This window comes from Protopterus annectens, chromosome 11.part0, assembly GCF_019279795.1.
Source record: "Protopterus annectens isolate FY-2018-M chromosome 11.part0, PAN1.0, whole genome shotgun sequence".
In the NCBI taxonomy this organism is placed as follows: Eukaryota; Metazoa; Chordata; order Ceratodontiformes; family Protopteridae; genus Protopterus; species Protopterus annectens.
The window spans coordinates 781,626,088-781,649,158 of record NC_056745.1 but is presented as its reverse complement, the minus strand read 5'-3'; positions in this window follow the sequence as shown (position 1 = coordinate 781,649,158).

Genomic DNA, 23,071 nt, shown 5'->3' with positions numbered 1-23,071 from the left:
TTTTAGAATACCGTATCAGTTGGGCTTTGTGCAGCTGTTACACTTCCCTAAATGCTTCCACAGAAACCTCAGTACATTCTTGCCTGAATTATATCTATCACACTTCCTTTTCCTTCATACATAATTTTCATATATTAAAAAGGGGTACTTTTTTCCTTTAAGACAGCTCTAATCCTAAATGCCTGACTCTTGTTCAACAAAAAAGTATTTGGTAGTTATCTGAAATACTTCAAAAAGCAGAAGGCTCAAAACCCATTTTAAAAACATGCCTTACTTGTGAAATAGTGGAGAATCCAAGAGTGCAAATGGCTGGAATGTTTAAAACCAAAAGTAATGAACAATAATTGTGAAATGTCAGAACTGCTATCGTGGAAACCACTATATTCAGTTTTAATTACAAATAATTTAGTTTTTGGAAGTTACATGCTCAGTATGGTTTTAATTAGGGAATATCATTTTATTCTGATGTCTCTATTATTATTTATACAAAATAGCAAATTCTATAATTCATGCATAGTGGTTTACAAGGCAGTTGTCTATCAAGTGATGTGACAGCATTAAAAAAAAAACAAGGTCAGTCTTACTGCTCCCCCTTTAAATTCAAACATATTTCTTCCTTTTTTAAACAATAAACCTGTATCGAGATTGAAAACCTCAAAATCAATCTCATAGCAAGTTAATTAGTCAAGACATGAGCCTTCACATTTTACTAAATCTGTTAGGAATCAGCTGACTCTTAAACCTTTTCAATAATTTAAATCAGTTAATCTTGCTGGTGTTGCAAAAGCTCCATAAATTTGTTTGCTGGGATGTAAACCTAATAATTCTGATACGACCTCCTTATTATTCCAAGAATAGTGTGGGATCTGTAGCTGCAGTAATTCTAAAAGCATTCCCATGCTTTGCTAAATCTGATGACACTGCATCATCTGTTTGTGTCTTTGGGGGCCAAACTATCTGAAGTATATGCTGCAAGATTTTTGGGGTTCCAGGGGTGTATATTGATGAATTGATTGAATATGTCATTTGGAGAGTAACTGTGCATTTATTACAGCTGTTAAACAGAAGCATAAAGGGGTGAGACTGTAACCATGGGTTGTAGTACTGAAATGGGAGGAGCTTCTACATAGTATTAACAGTGATGGATAAACAGAAGCATAAATTAAAGTGGGCTATGACCATAGGTATGTGCATCCAAAAGCACACCACACACCCATTGACTGACATGCTTTGCCCATAGTTGTACATGTACACCTATGTGCAAAACATGTATACAGGCATAAATGTACTGGTAGGGCCACTGAAGGGAAGCAACAACTGGAAATGTGTAATCACCAAGGACAATGATGTGCTATTGCAGGCCCTCTGTTCACATGGCATGCACTTCCAGAGCAAAGGTATCAAAGACAAGCATTATCAGGACACGATCTACCAAAAACTGGTGCAGGAAGTGAGTGCTGTGGATGACCGCAATAGGTGTCTACAGTGTCAGTGAAGGGTCACTGATATTCACTGATATAATCCTCTGTGCAAAAAAAAAAAAAAAAAAAGCCACAGGACTTTGCAAGAGACATGTCAACCATAGAGGTGAACCATCAACAAAGAAGCAGCTCATTGAGACTAAGGAATTTTGGGCCTCACTTGCTAGTCAGGGGAAAACTATGTGGGAAATGGGCTATGATCAACCACTGACATGTCAGCTAAAGAAGCAGCAGGTTAGACATGTGTAAGTAATTTAACAAAAATAAATAAATAAAGATATATAAATAAATATTACAATGCAGTACAGTATACTATACTGCATGTTTGAAGAAAAAAATTTACCAAGGCCCACTCTGCATATGTTTTATTCCAGACACCTCTGTTCTGTAGTGGCAACAACCTATATGACAGGTTATATCTGTCAAAGTACGATATAACTTTATTATAATGAGTAGTCATATGCATGCCGGCTGAATATATGGTCACGTGTCTTTCTACTTTCATGAGTTCTACTCATGGGCTATCAGCATGGCACCTAAGGAAGATAATGGAGGCAACATGTAATTTGCATACTCTGACAGCACAATATAATGTCTGCAGTACTGCAGTGGAATGGCTGATCCACATCCACCATTATAGAGGCCACTGTAGATGTACAGGGTAAATGCATGGCATCACCAGGGCATGATGGGCTTCTTTTATTTGAGAGGCCCTCGTGAGCTTCATCTGTGTCCTTAACATCTAAAGTAAACTTCAAGTCTGAGGTGTGCATGACCACCATAGGGGATATGAGGTAGGCACCATCATAACTCCATAAACATCCATAATGGGGCTACAACACTTGGAACCAATCAAGAGATGTGTAAGTCAGTGACATAGTCAAAATCAGCTCTTTAAAAAAGCATAATGGAAATGCAAAAATGGTCTGTGGCTAGTGGGATGATGTATAACAAGTGTACAATAACATGGAGTATAGGGACAGTGTGCAATGTAGCCAACATAGCTTCCTCCACGATACATACTTTAACCACTGTCTTATTTGTATCTGTAATCCATGCCATTCACCATCCATCCCAAGCCAGAATATACAAACTGTTGGTGTGATAGAATCACTGTCCCCTATGCACACACATTTTGCCACCCTCAGATGAATGCACACATCCCCATAGCTACATGTTTACCCCATCACACAGGCACATAACCTGCCACCTATAGTCATAGGTGATAACCAGTTCATGGGCAGTTATGTTCATTAAAATCAACAGATGGTAGGCCCAACAAGGATGAACAGTCATGGTCTCATAGTTGCACTCCATCCCTGCCATGGAACTTGTTAAGCCTCAAAACCAAAAGCCAGCATTGTGAATATCCATGACTAAGTTATGGCAGCTGGACCCCACCACTGAGTGTTCTCAACCTACACTCTCAATAACCTTTCAGAATATATGCCCACTGTGTTTACTTCCCATAACCTTATCACTTCCCATAGTCTTGCAGTCAGTTGTCACTATGTCCCCCACCTGTGTAAGTGACAATGGCTCTGCCTTCCCAACATGTAACTTGTATATGGTGATGTTTGTTGCAGAACATGGATAGTCCATACAACAGTAAAAACAAAGAATTCACAAAACATTCCTAGTGTTCCTGTGCAAAGAAAACCTCTGCAAATTTTAAACAAACACCTAGCACTGTGAAAATATATATATATAACACACTAAGAACAATTTTGCAGCATTTTTCTTAAAGCACCAAAAATTCCATAGCCTCCAAAGTGACATACCAGTTTCAGCTATTACATAGCCTACATCAACATAAAATGACAGCCCACATGAGGTCATATCATGCCTCTTAACTATCTAGATTTTTGCAGACTGTCCCTAGCTTTCCTCATATGCAGTATTGTCCTTTATAATTTTTTTGATTTTTTTGGTGAATCAATGAGGATTATATTCACTCAATAATGTCAGGAATTAGACTTACATACTTATTGTCCAGACAATGTATGTTGTTGCAATATCTGTTGTGTTTTTAAATTGTTAATGGAATTAGTGCTGTCTTTAAAAATTGCCCTTAATTTTGGCCCTTTGTCACCATATTATTTTCTGGTACTGTCTAGAATTCTATTTGGGAGATATTTGTCGTAAGTGCATAGATAATCCCAATTAGTTGACCATGAGAACAGAGCAAGCAAACAAGAACAATTTAAGACTAAGTTGGGTACTGGAAGGACAACAAGGTAGAGTCTGTAAAAGATTTGCATATCAGCTCCTAGTGATGTGGACACATTTGGATGAGACTGACATCTTGTTAAAGAGAGCACACTGAAGAGCCTACATGCATGTGGCATGGTCCTCAGAGAACAAGACCTAGACCAATTATAGTTAGATTTGCATCCTTTGTTGGAAAAGAGCAAGTCCTGGACAGTTTGATAGCTGGAGTAAAGCTGGAATGGACAAATGCAAGGATATTTATTGATCAGGACTACCCGACAGTCACCTGAAGAATGAGGGCTGCATTTATTTCTGCACAGCACATTTGTAAAGTAAAGGAACTCAAATTTAGACTGTTGATAACTGCTTCTCTTATGGTGATGCTGCAGGAGAGGACAAAAATTTTTGTAGATCTGCAAGAAGCCTGTAGAGTGCTAGAAGCAAAATGTCAGGATGGGTTAGAAATTAGAGTGGAGATTGGGGTGATAATATACTGGGAGAACAGCAAGTCCCCAGGCCACAACAGCATTCAGATGAAGGAAGTCAAAGGCTCTTTCCAATGTTTAAAAGGGCCAAGGCTGTTACAGAGAAGGCACATTTAATTGACACTGCAAGCAGAAAGGGCAGGAGAGCAGTCATCAGTAAGTGAGCCTCTCTAGATACTGGAAATAATGTGTTCATGAACTCATAGAAGAATGTGGCTGAGATATAAGTGTATGGGGTTGAACTGATTCTGCACTTTCTGTAATATGCAAATGTCTATTTGTTTGATTTGAATATAGGCTGTGAGCAGAGCATAACACTGGACAGATATCTTTTCTTTCTTAACAGTACTTGGGTTACAATAGATTGCAATATGGAACAGATGACTTAACTTACAGGTTATGTGAACTTCAACAGATTTTAGTAGGGTTTAGCTGGTAGGTGACCCTGAAACTTGTCCATGACACATAGTATAGTCCACCATGGAGGTGTTGCAAGACATGACAACTTCAAGGGCTAATGTGGATTAAAATAGAGAGAATATTTTTATTTAAAATTCATGAAACTATTTGAGCTGAGTAATTCCTTTTTTTTACATCAACAAAACACAGAGAAAGTAAATATTCCCTGGGATTCACAACACTTTATTTTCTGTGCAGGAACAGTATAACCACTCCTGCATGGAAAATGGCCACCTCGTGATTCAGGTACATGCCATTTTAACGTGCACAAGCGGCCCTACACTGCTCCAGCGTGGAAAGCCATGCAGTATGCTAATCAGCTCATTTGCTGTGGCTGAGATATAAGTGTATGGGGTTGAACTGATTCTGCACTTTCTGTAATATGTAAATGGCTGTTTGTTTGATTTGAATATAGGCTGTGAGCAGAGTGTAACACTGGACAGATATCTTTTCTTTTTTAACAGTACTTGGGTTACAATAGATTGCAATATGGAACAGATGACTTAACTTACAGGTTATGTGAACTCCAACAGATTTTAGCAGGGTTTAGCTGGTAGGTGACCCTGAAACTTGTCCATGACACATAGTATAGTCCACCATGGAGGTGTTGCAAGACATGACAACTTCAAGGGCTAATGTGGATTAAAATAGAGAGAATATTTTTATTTAAAATTCATGAAACTATTTGAGCTGAGTAATTCCTTTTTTTTTACATCAACAAAACACAGAGAAAGTAAATATTCCCTGGGATTCACAACGCTTTGTTTTCTGTGCAGGAACAATGTAACCACTCCTGCATGGAAAATGGCCACCTCGTGATTCAGGTACATGCCGTTTTAATGTGCAGAAGCGGCCCTACACTGTTCCAGCATGGAAAGCCATGCTGTATTCTAATCAACTCATTTGCTGGTGAAAATCATGCAAATTTGCTGGATTAGCGATCCAGCAAAGAGGCATGTCTCCGTGCTGGAACAGTGTAACTTAAAGAAATGTATTCGGTTACTAACCAAATACATTTCTGCAATCTACACAAAAGAGGCATGTCAGTGCTCCAAAAAGCATGTATTATTGAGATTCTGCATGCCAATGGCTAAATATATGGCCATTGGCATGTAAAACCATTAAAAAAAAAAAAACTTTTATTCATGTTGGCTGAACTCAGCCATTAAGAGCAGGGGAAGTGGTATGCTAGTGGGAGGGGGGACAAAATGTAGAAATGGAGGGGAGTAATATTCACAACTTTCTGCATTTTGCCATTATAATCAATGACGTGCAGAAAGTAAACATTGCCAGGGAAAAGTGGCTGTAAGGGGGAAGGCTCATGCTTAGTGCAGTAACTAAGGCTGGAGGCAGGGGGGCATGTTAATGAGGGGACTTATACTGAATCACAACTTAGTCAGGAAATTTTCTAAGTGTCAGACTGCACCTAACCATCTAGGTGCTCCTACACGATAGTGTAAGCAGGAGGAGCAAGGAACATGAAAAGGGTGTGTGTCATGTTTGGTGTAAGCACATTGGATGTCTATTTGCTGGTTTCAGCTTAGCTAAGCACAGTTAAGTGAAGGGGCATGTCTGAGGCTGTTTACTCTTATTCCATGAAATGAGGAGCATGGTTGTGCCCAGGAGAGGGCCATTTCTTGATGTTTACACAGCACACAGGCACAAAGCGGCAGGAAATAGCAAAAGGTAAAGGAAGTAGCAGAACAAGGGACACAGTGTACAAATCAGCAATATGGGAGTCTGCAACCCACATTGGGCCAGTGAAAGCACACAATAATACAGCAGGCTGAGGACTGCAGAGCTGACAATGGGAGGACATGTAAAAAAATAAGGGGCAACAGCATAAAATAATGGTGAAATGAAGTAGAAATCACTACTATGGGATACTTGCAACTCAGGATGGGCCATGCAAATATAATACAGCTGGCAGGTGGCTGCATAGCTGTAAATGGGAGGAGATGCAAGTAAAAATTAATTACAAAAGGGGCAACAGCAGAATAAAAGCAATCATGCACAAATTACCACTAATGCCTCTAACACTCACAGTGGCCAAAGCAAAGCCATGACTAATATAGCTGGCAGCTGGACTGAATCATAGTAAGCCAAACATACAGGCAGCATCAGCAGCACAACAGTATAAAGTATGGAAACCTCTTACAGTCTGTTTTTTCCCACAAACTCTGCACCATTGGTGTATACATGCAGGGGAATTTTAACTTGGAAAATGGTAGGGGCTGTCATTGCTTTGATCCATCAGTATGTGCTAGAGGCTGAGGGCAGAGAGGGGGATAATGCTGACAAATGCCCCAGACTAAGGAGGAGGAGGAGGAGAATAGTGTTCCGACACAGGGTAACTTACCAGGGGCTACATGATCTGGAGACAGTAGAGCGCTACAGGGTGGACAGAGACATACTTCAGCAAATCACTGAGTTGTGCCGGCCTCAACTCAGAGCTAGAATCAACAGAGGGAAGCTCATACCAGTGGATAACAAGATATGTGTAGCCCTAACAATTCCAGCTACAGGTCCTTTCCAAAGACCTACTGGGTGCATCATGGAGGTTTCACATGCATCTGCATCCAGGGTACTCCAAAACTTCCTTGACGCCATGCTAACACATGCCAGTGAGCACATGTAGTTCCACAACACCCATGAGGAGAGGACCAGAAATATGCGTCTCCTCTACCTTGTATCACAATACCTGGAGGTACTGGATGCCATAGACTGAATGCATAACCACATCAATGCACCACCTGGTAACTGGGGGTAGGGTCTACATAAACTGCAAGGGATTCCACTCCAACTGCCAGGTCATGTGCGATGCCCAGGGTATTATCATGAATGTGTGTGCTGGCTGCCCTAGAAGCTATCATGACTCCCACATCTGGCATTCCTCACAGCTGTATCAGTGGTTTGCCAGGGGGACATCCCATATGGCCATTTAGTGGGGGATGCTGGCTACGCACTGGAGCTGTGGATGATGACACACATCAGAAATGCACACACATCCACACAATAACACCATAATGAGGCACACGCACAAACCAGGATCATTATAGAACATGTGTTTTGGATGCTCAAGTCATGGTTCTGCTGCCTTGACATATCTGGTGGAGCCTTGCAGTACTCTCCAGCCACATGTGCACACATGATCATAGTATGTGCCATGCTACACAATTAGCAAAAAGCAGCACAGCAAAACCAAATAACTGTCAGAAAACAGAATAAAAATAAATTGCAGTATCTGTAGGATTATCGGCACTTTAGTAGCAAGGCAATGAATTAAGTTAGTGTTTTCGTCTCCCTTCATTCTCAGAGACTTCTTCAGACTGACATTGATTGTTCATTACATACTTTAAAATCCCATTCTTGGGATACATCACCCAACAACATCCAATCTAAGTTAAAAAGCCTAGTCACATGATAAAATATGCTAAATTAAAGAAAAAGCCTAGTCACTTGATAAAATAGGCTAAACTGAAGAGAAATAAAACTACAAAAATTCTAAAAAAAGTCACTGTTTTAACCCTTTTCTTTTTAAGTACATAATAAATTCCTCCCTATTATTGAGACCAGGGAAAAAAACATGCATTTAATTTAACTTGCCAACAGTAGTCTAGCCATCCCAGTTCTTCCTCTATGTTAATAGCATTCTTGGTGTTACTCAGTGTTTCTAATACTAAACATTTAAAGTTAACTATGCATTTACTTTCTTTATAGTGTTTACACACAGCATTCTTTTCATCTCCATTGGCAATAGCATACTTATGCTCATAAATTCTTCTGTTGAGCCCCCTGATAGTTCTTCCCACATAAAAAGCATGACAATCCATGCACATTAATAGATAAACTATACTTTTACTCTTACACAAAAAACATCCTGGTATTCTGACTACATAGTTTCCCACTTCAATTTCACTAGAGCCAGTATACAAATAGTTGCACATGTTACAGTTAAAACACTTATTCATTCCTTTTTTACCTTCAACGTGTGTTTTTCTCTTTAATTTACTCAGAAAAAAATATTTTTAATTTTTACCTCTCGTTTGTATAAACCTGGGCCCTGTACCTATCTTTTTAATAATTTCATTATTAGCTTTGAGAATACCCCAATTTCTACTAATAATACTTTTTATAGCTTTAGAATCAACACTATTTTGCACTGCTAGTGCTGTCTTATGCTTATGTTCTCTTCTTTTTATACTATCACATTTAGATACTTTTCTTTCATCTATTTCTTTCTCTAACAACTTATTCATATCCTTGTTAGGATACCCTCTACATTCCATTCTTTTACAGAAATTTTCAGCTTCTTGTACGAAAACTTTATCATCTTTAGTGAGATTGCTTATCCTTTTTCACTGGCCCTTAATAATGTTAGATTTTGTTTTCTAGGGATGGAGACTAGAATAATGTAAGTACATGTTGTTCTGAAAATCTTTCTTATAAATCAACCTATTGTCTTCCTTATAAATAGAAAGACCTAAATAGTTAATTCTATGCATGTCATAATTATGAGTAAATTTAAGAAATGAACATACATTATTAATATATTTCAGGAAATCATTCAAGATATCAATAGGCCCTCTCCAAATTAAAAAGACATCATCAATAAAGCAAACCATCTTTAATATATATTCATTATATTCACTACTGGTGATGTTAGCTGTCTCCCAACCTTACATAAATACATTGGCATAACTGGGAGTTAAAGCTGCTCCCATAGCCACTCCGTTAATTTGAACATACAGTTATTCATATAACTCCAAACAGTTGTAACTTAATACCAGATCAGTCATTTCCATAAGCAATCTTACCATATCAGAAGAGAACATTCTAGATCATAAAAGTTCAATTCTGACTGTTTCCATGCTATCTATATTAGGAATTATAGTAAAGAGGGAATTAATATCCAGTGTAACTAACACATCAGTGTCATTCACAACTACAGTCTCAATTTTACTCAGAAAGTCAAAGCTATCTCTTATATGTGTAATGTTTTTAGGTACCACTTTTTGTAACATTTTATCCACAAAAACAGATAGCCCTTCAGTCTTACTTTTAGCACTTGCAACAATAGGCCTTAGTGGGGGGTCTTCTAAGTTTTTGTGGATCTTTGGTATACCAAAGATCCTACTTACTTTTGGGTTAGTATTAGTTAGATTCTTTCTTGTTTTTTTCATCTATTCTGCCAGTGCAAAGCCATTCTTCTATACAAGAATCTATAAGAGCATATTCCTTTTTACATCTAAAAATTTTACTTTTTTATAGAATTGTTTGTCTTTTAACAACTCTCTCATGTTATACTCATATTCTCCCCTATCTAGTACTACCAAAGATCCCCCTTTATCAGCCTTGAATATCAGTACTTCTTCACTTTTATATAATTTCTCAAAACATTCTTTCTCATTTTTAGTCAAGTTGTAATACTTATATCCAGCTCTATTGTCCAATGTTTCAACAATTTGTGCTGCACTACCAGGCTATAACTCATACCACACTTTTCGGCCATGTAACCTGGACCAAAACACCAAAGGTGGGGGTGTGTCCATATTCATTAAGGATATCCACACCTCCAGGCTAGTTGCTCAGCATAATGCATCCGAGGTTATCCAAGTGCAACTAACTCTTGGCAAAACTGCAATACAAATTGTAGCTTGCGACAGATGCCCCACCATGCCCCAGGATTCCCACTCCTCTTTTCTTGATGTACTGGAAAATATTAGGGTTCAACCAAACACTCTAATAATGGGGACTTCAACTACCCCACCATTAACTGGGAAAACTACTCATGTACCAACTCCTTAGCGCAACGCTTTCTGGAGTTCATAAACTCCAATGCCCTAGATCAACTTATCCACACCCCCACCAGGAGCAACAATATCCTAGACCTAGTCATTACCAACATGAGTGACTGGTGTTCCACACCTGAAGTCAACTCCCCGTTGGTCCGATCTGACCATAAGCTAATCACCCTTGATATCCACATCCCACCCCCACCCCCCATTAAGGAAACCACAGTAAAAAATTTCTCCAAAGCCAACTTCATGCTTCTTAAGACAGAAGTAGTGAACTTCATGACACCCATGCAGATGGACAATACAGTTACAACTGCTGAATCCTGCACAAATGCACTCTATAAGCACTTACATGAGTGCATGGATCGTGCTATCCCAAACAGAGCCAAAACACTATCCTCCAAAAAAAGGAAGCCAATCTGGTGGTCCCCTGCCATAAACAAACTGTACAACAGAAGGAAGAAACTGTTGTAAAAGAGAGTAAAATCCCATGAGTGGAGGAGCTCCCTGGTCAACCTCAGTAAGAAGCTGAGATCCCTTATAGGATCCTCCAAAGCTAGCTATGAAAATAAAATCGCCACTAATTCCAAGGACAACCACAAAGCATTCTATAGCTATGTCAAGAATCTCAATGGCAACATGCAGATCTGCTCTGAGTTACAGCACAAAGACATGAAAATTACAGAACCAACTGATATTGCCAACATCCTGGCAGATAGGTTCAGTGCTAACTTTACCCCCCCCCACCCCCTAAAGGGCCCATATCTATACAGGAAGAATGCAGAGTCCCTGTAATCACAACTATGCAGGTGAAAGCTGCACTCTCTAAAGCCAAAAACACAGCATCCATGGGACTGGACAACATCCCAGGCTGCGTTTTACACGAACCTCAGAATGAACTGGCTCCTCACTTAAGCACCATGTTCAATAATAGCCTCGCATCAGGCTTTGTGCCCACTGAATGGTGCACAGCAACAGTTATCCCACTCCACAAAGGGGGAGCCACCACTGATCCCTGGAACTATAGACCTATTAGCCTGACGAGCCTGGTCTGCAAGGCCATGGAATGTATCATCATGGAACTCATAAACAAAGACATTGGTAACCTCCAAACTCTGGATCCCACCCAGTTCAGGTTTGTGAAAGGCAGATCATGCCTCCTGTACCTGATCGACTTCTTTGAGGCAGTCATCAAAGCTGTAAATGAGGGTAAGGTGGTTCACACAGCCTATCTTGACCTCACCAAGGCTTTCGACACCATCCCCCATTCTGGAATTATAGCTAAACTCAATAAACTAGGCATAAATCCCTATGTCACAAGATGGGTTGCCAACTGGCTCACTGACAGAACCCACACTGTAAAAGTTGCAGACTCCAAATCTGACCTCAAAGCAGTGACGAGTGGAGTACCACATGGTTCCGTCCTGGGACCACTCCTGTTTAGTATCTACTTCTCTGAAGTACAGGATAACACAGAAGGCCTCTGGCTAATGAAGTTCGCAGATGACTGCAAACTAGGAGCCATAGTCAAGTCCCAAAATGATGTGAACATCTTACAGAAGGGCCTCTCTGAGACAGATGCCTGGTGTCAGAGCCATGGCCTCAAGCTCAATGCCAAAAAGTGCAGTGTCATCCCCTTTGGTAAAAACTCTGTACCCATGAACTACCACATAGGCAGCAATCTACTTAACACCGAATGAGTGATAAGAGACCTTGGGACCCAGGTGGACAGTAGTCTCTCCTTTGATAGTCACATCACCACAGTAGTCAGGAAGCCATCTACATGGCACACCTCATCATAAAAGAGTTTTCATCCAGGAAAAAAGAGGTCATCGTTCCCCTCTACTCGACACTCATTAGACCCATTATAGAGTACAATGCCCCTTTTGGAATGTACCTCACAAGACATCTGCAGCAGCTGGAAAGGCCACAGAAGTACATCACAAAGAGGATTACTGGACTCAAACAAATGCCCTACACTGACCGTCTCAAAAAACTCCAGCTTTACTCCGTAGCATATCACCTACTCCGAGGTGATCTCTGCCTAACATATAAAGCTGTGTCAAACCCAGAGCTGCTGGACATGCTACACCTAAAGAAATCCCAATCCCGCCGAGCTACATGCTCTAGGGACTTAAACCTTGTCACCACAATAAACAGGACATGCTGGAGGAATAGATTCCTATCCCAGAGACTTCCCATACTCTGGAACAGGCTACCCATCTATGTCAAGCAAAGTTCTTCATTAGCACTCTTCAAGAAAAATCTTGATGAATGGATGGGAAATAGGAAATACACCCAGGGGATCACTTCTGTGTCTCTGCTCGACAGTGGCACAGGAAAATAACTTTTTTGGGTGGCGTAAGCCAGGGAACCTTGTTGGCTAGGCTTACGTAGGCCCTTGGGCCGATAGCCTAGTACCTACCTATGAACCTATGAACCTATGAACATACATTTAAAAACATTTCTAACTCCTTACATAATGGTGGGTTAAAGCAATTGGGCTTATAGAATTCACTTTTTACTTCATTGCATTTGTTAAACATTATGTCACAATTAAGGCGTCTAACATAGTCTCTTAGTTCATTTACAGCAACTAATTTGTCTGCTCTGTGAGCCGGAGCAAAATTCCAGCCTTTGCTTAGTACACAACACTCCTCTCTAGATAATTCATAATTAGAGAGGTTAACTATTTTAAAGTTTACATTACCTATGTCATCCTTGGTTAATTTTTTTTTTTCCAGTGTCTCTTGTTGTGGTTCACTTGTGCATATCCGTTTTTTGATTGCTTGTTATAATTTTTGAAACTTCTGTTTCTGACGCTTGCTGTTACTTGAGCCAATGTTCTTCCTGGTTATTAACACTCTGATATACTTTGACCACTTGTTGGCATTCGTTGTTGTGATGGGGAACTATTTCCTCAGTGTGAACTGAGTCGGTGCAGGCATTTGCCCCCTTCACTTTAGGTCTGACTACTTGTTCAGCATTTTTTGTTGCTGAAATATGTTGTTTCTCACTTGCTTTTGCTGTCTCATTCGTGCTCGCAGCACCCTAATTTCCAAGCTTGCTATATAGTCTCTCCGACCTGACTCTAGTGAAATTGAAGTGGGAAACTATGTAGTCAGAATACCAGGAAGTTTTTCATGTAAGAGTAAAAATATAGTTTATCTATTAATGTGCATGGATTGTCATGCTTTTTATGTGGGAAGAACTACCAGGGAGCTCAACAGAATAATTTATGAGCATAAGTATGCTATTGCCAATGGAGATGAAAAGAATGCTATGTGTAAACACTATAAAGAAAGTAAATGCAAAGTTAACTTTAAATGTTTAGTATTAGAAACACTGAGTAACATCAAGAATATTATTAACATAGAGGAAGAACTGGGATGGCTAGACTACTGTTGGCAAGTTAAATTAAATGCATGTTTTTCCCTGGTCTCAATAATAGAGAGGAATCTGTTATGCACTTAAAAAGAAAAGGGTTAAAACAGTGACTTTTTTAGAATTTTTCTAGAAGTTTTATTTCTCTTCAATTTAGCCTATTTTGTCATGTGACTAGCTTTTTCTTTAATTTAGCCTATTTTATCATGTGACTAGGCTTCAAGTTAGATTGGATGTTGTTGGGTGATGCATCCCAAGAATGGGTATTTAATGTATGTAATGAACAATGAATTTTTAGTCTGAAAAAGTCTATGAGAGTAAAGGGAGATGAAAGAGCTAACTGAAGTAATTGTCTTGTTAATAAAGTGCCGGTAATCCTACAGATACTGCAATTTAATTTTTATTCCATGCTACATAATATGATCCTGCAGAAACAGCTGCATCAGGAACAAAATGGGGAAGGGCCACACAGCTCCCTACCATTGCCAAGGCCTCCACAGGCACAGAGGGACTGGGAGGAGGAACATCCTGAGCCTGCCCCTGTAGGCAGACGGAGGCGTGCCCAGTATGTCCTGGCTTTGGCAAAGAGGCAATGCATAGCACATACACTGATAGTGTAGGGGATCCAGGGACTGATCTCTCTCTCCCTGTCTTGCACATACAGTAAAATGGATGCCAAACATCACACCACTTATAACGTACCATGTATAGGCAGTGTACTAGGTGCATCTGACATAGTCAGCCCTCAAGCACCATCCTCACAACAGCCTCAGGCACAAGGTAAGCCAGTCTCCTTAACAAAATAAATGAATGGAGTGGAATGCTCTGATAGCATATCTATTGTATTGATCAAGCATGCAAGGGAATGGGGTGGCTAACTGGGATAGCAGCAGACAACTAAGAGCTCTGTGCAACAGCAGGAAGTGTATCCCCAGTACTGGCCTACCTACACCATGCAGTACCATCCTAGTTGATAAATACCACTGCAGTATATGTAGTGAGCCAAATAACTGGGGGAGTCATAGGTCACATGCATGGATGTCAAAGTAGGGGTCCCATACCCACCCTCAGCCTCACCCAGCAGATTAGCTGTAGAAAACCATACAGAAATATTTGGCAAAGGCCCCCATCTGGCGACATCCATGAAATCCCCACCTACAGATATTTACACAGTGGTATCACAGCAGGCCTGGCTGTGGCAGTATGGTTTTGAAAGGTAAGAACTCTGAAACTACAAATGCTTATGCCAGAACAATCTGACCTGTGGTCGATGCTTTTATGCCTGTAGTCGCAAAGATAGGGCACACCACTATGCTAAATGGGACCAAAATGTTGTATTGTGTACAGATGTGTCCCCCCATAGCCCCATAGTCCCATAGAAAGCAATAACATGTCCCTAGCCTTAAGCAGCATCCAGCCATCAACTAGAGTGATGCCTCAACACAAACAGAAATCAATTGTCAGTAACATCCACAGTCAGCTTACTGGTACCATCCCAGGGTTGTCTACTGCCAGCAGCCTGGGAACATATGAGCATTAGAATGCACTCCCTTGCTACAGATGGCCCGCATCTGTCACACCTGGCCTACAGGGCTCTGTCAAATGCCTATGCCTCACCCAAAGTGCCATGTTAGAGAGTGTCATGGGGTCCATAACACAACATAACATAGTCTAAAAAAGGCAAAGAAAGGCCATGCTGCTAACTGCTAGGAGAAAACCTGCCTGTGTCAGAGAGCCAGAAATCTGGCCAAAGCCATGTATAATGGGGTAAAGAAGGTCCAAAGAAAAGGACACCTTTGAAATACTGCTCTAATAATGTAATAAAGTTGAAGGAATGATTGTAGTAGCATGGACTGTCTGTTGGGTACGAAGTCTGAAACTGCAATGTCAACTGTCAGAAATATCTGACTTCAGCCCTGAGTGACTTGCAAAACACTTCTGCCGGAAAACCACACTTGTTTGGGTACCCAGCAAGATATATGGGTCATGGATGTGGATATTCCGTGATACTCTGTACAGTTGACAGGCAGGACTAGGAGTTTAAACATGGAAATGCACTCACTTCAGGCAGGCCTAATCCTGAAAGATGGTGGCACGTCTGCACCCACAGAACCATCGGCCACAGCCATAGGGAGTAACACACCCCTCCCTGATCACTCATCCTATGCAACACCCTAACACCAACATGTGGCCATCCAAGAAAAATGAGGTGGGCCATACATATATGTGTGATAAACACACACCTCTAGGCTGGTCAAACAATCTGACACATACAAGACCTTCCACGTCCAGTCAACCATTGTGGATAGCCCAATGCAAAGTACTGGTAGCTATACGTAAACATATCTGCACAGGACATACACACCCCACATATCCTATCCCCTACAACTCTATCTGAAGTCTGCCTGTCACTCTGATCATGTCTGACTTATATCACCTACATGTGGACTGGAAATCTGACCAGGGCAGAACATAAATGAATACAGATTCCACCATTGTAATATATCACTAAGGTGGTGGATCATTTCCACAGCTCCAGCAGTTAATTGCTTGTAGGCACACCCCTCAACAGGCTGGATAGTGCAAAAATGCATAGCATTTGGCCCATAAACCTTGTGGGTGCATCATCCATCCTGTATTCCTCTGGTAAATCACTGTGATGATCTGAGGAGGTATGTCACCAGGTACTGAAACAGTACATGACAGTGTTAAATGACATATATGACAGATATCTGCTAAAACCAGCCCTGTAATCCTTGCAACCTATACATTACTGAGAGAAATTGTCAGAATCATTGTATGACCCATTGTCCCCACATTTTGATAGGCTATCTGCAGATATCCTGCACCAACAGGTTGAGAGGTATGGCCATAGCACAAAACAAACTGGACTGGAGTACAGCAATCCCTGGAATGGAGTCCCACATGTACTATAGAAGGACACACTGGGCATGCTCATACACTTAGAGAAATGTCAGTAGATCTAGGAATGAAGTAGGACCTAGGAATGAACAGGCCTTCCCCACCAAGTGCACTTTCCATTGCCCCAACTTAGCAGTCCTGAAGATGTCTGTCACCATAGAAGTCATTGGTATCCCCCATAAGCTCTGTGGCACATGCAATAACTGCATAACACTATAGTACTAATACCTAGTGAGGAAGGAGTTCTAATCCCAGTCCTGGCAAATGTAAAAGTATGTGTGTGTGTGTGTGTGTGTGTGTGTGTGTGTGTGTGTGTGTGTGTGTGTGTGTGTGTGTGTGTGTGTGTGTTCACAACTAAAAGCTTTTGGGTCCATTCAAACCCAGTACACTTCCTCTTTCCCTACTTTAGCAGTCCTGCAGATATCTGTCATCTTAGAAGTGCCTTCCATCAGGCCTCTACCCGTAAGTTCTGTGGCATGTGAGATAACTGCATAACATGATAGTACAGTAGGAGTTCTAATCTCAGTCCTGCCAAATGTAAAAGTGTGTGTGTGTGTGTGTGTGTGTGTGTGTGTGTGTGTGTGTGTGTGTGTGTGTGTGTGTGTGTGTGTGTGTGTGTGTGTGTGTGTGTGTGTGTTTGTGTGTGTAAGAGAGACAGTTGTGTGTGAAAGACTGAGGGAGTTATGCATTTGTTTATATGGGAAACAGTTTTATGCTATTCCCACCCACGACACTTCACAATGCCCCAGCTTATCAGTCCAGATGATGTCAGTCCCTTATCAGCAACCTTGGCCAGCTGTCAGCCCTATAAGCTCAGTAGTGCATATGATAAATGCTTAACAGAATAGTACAAATGACTAGTTTGGCAGGTGTTCTACTCTTGTATCTGGCAAATGTGTGTGTGGATTTGTAAGTAGAAGTATTTTGACATGTTTCCCACCCACTGCCCTACTTTATCAGTCCTGCTGATGTCTATCCCCATATTAGTGCTTTTGGCCAACTGTCACCCCAGTAAGCTCTGTAGCGTATATGGTAACTATGTAATACTATGGTACAAAGAACTAGTTAAGTAGGGGTTCTACTCTCATATCTGGCAAGTATGTGCACCTGTTTGTAGTGCAAAGTATTTTGACAGATTAAATGCCCACTGCACTACTATATTGGTCCTGCTGATGTCATTCCTTTTATAGATTCACAAGTGTGTAGTAGGTAATGGCCCAGGAGCCTTAACAAGCCTAGCACATAGAAGATCACTGCCACTGTGCCACCTGATGTTATGTACCAGTGCCTGTATCAAGTATAGCCACTGCAGTGATCCTTGGTTTGAACTGTCTGTTACCCATCCACTCATCAAGATTTCTCTGGAACAGGGTCAGCTAGGTGCTCTGCCTGACATGTATGGGAAGTGTATTCCAGGGCATGTGCAGTCTCATGGTGAGGGACCTGTTCCACCCACATCTTGTGGTGATTGTGGTACTCAGGTAGAGGTCTTTACAGTGTGTGATGTGGAGGGATTTATATGTAGCATGTCTAAACCAGCTGGGTCAGACATGGCTTTGTAAGTCAAGCACAGATAGCTGCTAATTATGTGATATGACACAGAGAATAGCTTTGGACTGCTGAGTCTGTCTGTGTAGGATGTGTGTTTAATGCCTAGGAACCCCTTTGTGAGGTGCTTCTGTGGCTTCTTCCCCAGCTGTAGCAGGTGTCTAGTGAGGTACATGGCAAATGGATCATAATACTTGTGGAGTGGTCTAATGAGGGAATAGTAGACAGAGATCATCACCTCTGTCATCCTGGATGCAAAACCCTTGGTAATGAAATGTGCCATATAGAAGGACTTCCTGACACATTGGCAAGAAGTTGCTGTCAACCTGTGTCCCAGATCTCTTAATAATGCCTACAGTGTTCAATGGGCTCCCATTGATGTGGAACTTACTGGGAACTGAGTGTTTTGCCAAATGATGATGATGCATTTTGTGGTCTTAAGCTTCTGGCCATGATTTCCACACCACTCATTGGTCTCAGTGAGGCCTTTCTGTAGGATGTCTGCATCAGTTGCGGAGTTCATGATAGCTCTCAGCTAGCAGTACTCTGTGAACTTGGTCAGCCAGAGTTCCTCTGTGTTGGGCTGGACTCCTGAGAAGTAGATTCTGGACAGGACACTATCCAGTACTGATCCCTGTGGGACCCCACTCGTGACTGCTTGCCAGTTTGACTTGGAGTTTGCCACTGTCACACTGTGTGTTCTGTGAACCAGTTTGCAAATCACCCCCTGATATAGGGGTTAATGCCTAGTTTGTTGGGTTTACCAATAATCCCTGACTGAGGAATGGTATCAGAAGCCTTGGCCAGATTGAGGTAGGCTGTATGCAGTGCCTTACTGTCATACACAGCCCTGGTGACTCACTCAAAGACCTCAACCAGGTTGAGCAGGCATGATCTGCCATTCACAAAGCCAAATTGCGTGGGTTCTAGAGTTAGGGTATCACCCATATCTTGGTCAATCAGGTCCATGATGATGCACCCATACCTGTACATAGTAGACTTGTCAGGCTAAGGGCCTAATAATCTCCAGAGTCTGTAGATGCTACCCCTTTTATGGAGAGGGATGACTGTGTGCTAGTTTGAAAGGACAAATCCTGAGGTGAGGTTGTGGCTGACCAGGGCACACAGATGTGGTGCCAGATCTCCTTGTATGTTATGTAGAACACAGCCACTGATATATTGGGGTCCCATGGAAGCTTCATCCTTGCCTGTGGACAGTGCAGGTCTAACCTGGCCTGCAGTAATGCTGGTTGCCTGGCATTCATCTGCCATTGTGATTGTCCCCTTATGGGGGGGGGTAAAGCTGGCATTGACTATCTTTGCAAGACTGTGACCAATATCTGTTGTGTCAGGATAGGAATCAGCACTTGTGGTTATTGCTGAGGAGGTTGTTGATATAACAATCAAAGGCTTTTGTGATTGTCATCAGTGTCTGCTGCAAATCTGTCTTTATAGCTGCCTGTAGGTGATTCCATGAGGGATCCCAAGTTGTGTTTGAGGCTAATAAGGGGGTTCATCAGTCATGGGACACCATCATTTTCTGCAACAGTGACTCCTTCTGTTATACACTTTAGTAATGGCAGGGGACCATCACAATGGCTTCCAGTGTTTGGAGGACAGTGTCTGTGTTCTGTTGGCTATGGCTAGTACTATACGTCCATGTACATATTTGTGCAGTGCATATGTGTATGATGCAACAGTCATCCAGCTATTTCCCATTGGCATGGATGCAGTGAAGTCATCCACCCCCATTTTTATGACTACAATGTCAGCATTGGATAGGTTTTGCAAGGTGGTTACCTTTGTGGGGGGTGTGGGTGAGATGTTGAGCTCCAAGTTGATTACATCATGTTTGGATCTGACGAGGTAGGGATTGACAACTGTGGTTGAGCAACAGTGCCATATGTAAGTAATCATTACAGGTCAAGGTTGTTGCATCCTCTACTGGGGGTCAGTATGAGCTGGTCCAGTCCATTAGAAATGATGAATTCCAAGAAACATTGGGCCAGTGTACTGGTGCTTTACTACTTTCCCCAAGTGATAGAGGGGTAGTTGAAGTGTCCAACTATGTCAGTCTTGGGTTGGATCTTCATAGATGCCAGGGTTTTGAGGAATGTGCATTGACAGTCTAGGGACATACTTGGGGACTGATAACAGGCTATGGTGTGGATTGCACTATTCTCCAAAGTCAGTTTTTCAGAAAGTACTTCCGATGCATTATGTTGAGATACTAGTCTGGAGCTGTGCATATCCACTATGGATATGGAGACAACACCACCTGTGGAGATGTGGCCAATGTTTTGGCGCTGACAGCTTTGGAATGCGTCATAGCCTTTTAGTGCAGGGCTGCTGTCTGCTGCTGTGAACCACCAGTCCATTACAGCACAAATGTCAATGTACTCCACTCTGAGGAGTGCTTTGAGTGACTGCATCTTGACAGTTAGATGTCTACTGTTGAGCAGCATGACCCTCAGATTGCATACATGTCTAGCTGTTACGGTGGTAATTTGATTTGGAACACTGCCTAATAAGGCACTATAGAGGTTGGAAAACACTTACCCTGTACCTAGAAACCCAGGGCTGACAGATTTAGGACATCTCTGGCAAGGCATTGAGTTCTGTCAATCATGTTATCCCAAGCAGAGAGATACTGGATCCCCTGAAAATGACACACAACACGTAAGCCAATGCTGCAGTCAATTATCTGTTGATAGTACTGCAGCATCATTCTGGGTGATGGCAGTATACTGCTCAGGGCTACTGTCACACCTGCCTGGACCACATAACCCGAGTGTTCAACCATGTATCTTGTCATGTAGCCCATGGAGGTGTGTCTCAGGTCATTCACACCCACATGGATGATGACAAAGTGATACTTGGGGCTGTTGTGGAGTGGCCTGACTGGGTGTGTCATGTGTTGGATGCTGGCATGTGATAGACAGTTGGCTGTTACCTCATCCATAATCAACATAGTGAGTGGGACATCTGTGTGCCACAGTACTAAGTCACCCATGATCACTGTATTGCACAAGGTGGTCAGCCTTAGTAGCTTAGATTGAGGGGTACACTGTGTAGGAGACATATGTGCCCTTTGGCATGTGCTATGTCATGGTGTCTGAGTGGGTGTCTGTCTTGCTGGTCTGTGCTGTTTGTGTAAACGTCCATTGAGTGTTTCTGTGAAAGTGGGTGTGTGACTTTTCAGTGTATGTCAGGACTGTCATAGTGGATGTTGTGGCAAGCTATGTGGTCCACATGGTGTGGTGTAGCTGTTGATCTCATCCTCTTGACCAGCTAGTCCAGTCTTTGCTGGAGAGTGCATATTTCCACATTTGGTGATATAGGGGTAAAACTCACTGGTCTGAGTGTTTGGAGTTTAGAGGACAGGGTTGTTTGTGTACATGGGGCAGTTGCAACAGTGCCTCAGACTGGACAAGTGCACCAGGTTAATGGGTGAAAGCACAGAAAACTGCACTTCAATCATGCCAGGAGGGGTGGTCATAAGTAGTAAGTACTGGGGCTAATTGCATGATAAATGAGTACTGCTGATGGCTCCCAGGTGTGATGCACTTATTGATACAATAACATGTTGAGGTGGAAAGCTATAATGCTATTTAAAGTGCATGACAGAAAGAACTAGCAAGATGTATGGTAGAAACTGAAGGCAGACTTCCTGCCACCTGTAATACTTTACCTCAGCTGTGCAGTTATCAGTACCTTTGGCCAGTTGTACGTCCAGTAAGCTCTGTAGCATATGCAGTAACTATGTAACACTATAGTAGACATAACTAGATAGGCAGGAGTTCTCATCCCAATACTGACAACTTTGTGTGTGTGTGAGAGAATCATGTACTGTGTGGGTTATACCATTTTTAATTTGTGTACCACCCTTTACACTTCCCCTCACTCCAGTTTAGAAGACCTGTTGATCTCATTCACCTTAGAAGTACCTTTGGACTAGGTGAAATTCAAAAAGCTCTGTGGTAAGTCTGGTAGCTGTCTAACACTATAGTAGAAATAACTAGATAGGCAAGAGTTCTCATCCTAATACTGGCAATTGTGTGTGTGTGTGTGTGTGTGTGTGTGTGTGTGTGTGTGTGTGTGTGTGTGTGTGTGTGTGTGTGTGTGTGTGTGTGTGTGTGTGTGTGTGTGTAAGAGAAAATGATGTACTGTGTGGGTTGTACCATTTTTGACTTGTGTACCACATTTTGGATTTCCCCTCACTCCAATTTAGAAGCCCTGTTGATGTCATTCACCTTAGATGTACCTTTGGAATAGGTGAAACTATGTTAAATCATATAAGCTCTGTAGTGCATTTGGTAACTGTGTAACACTGTAGTAGAAATAAATTGGTAGGCAATAGTTCTGATCCCAATACTGGCAAGTGTGTGTGTGTGTGTGTGTGTGTGTGTGTGTGTGTGTGTGTGTGTGTGTGTGTGTGTGTGTGTGTGTGTGTGTGTAAGAGAAAATGATGTACTGTCTGGGTTGTACCATTTTTGACTTGTGTACCACATTTTGGATTTCCCCTCACTCCAATTTAGAAGCCCTGTTGATGTCATTCACCTTAGATGTACCTTTGGAATAGGTGAAACTAGGTGAAATCATATAAGCTCTGTAGTGCATTTGGTAACTGTGTAACACTGTAGTAGAAATAAATTGGTAGGCAATAGTTCTGATCCCAGTACTGGCAAGTGTGTGTGTGTGTGTGTGTGTGTGTGTGTGTGTGTGTGTGTGTGTGTGTGTGTGTGTGTGTGTGTGTGTGTGCGTGAATTGGATACTATGTGTC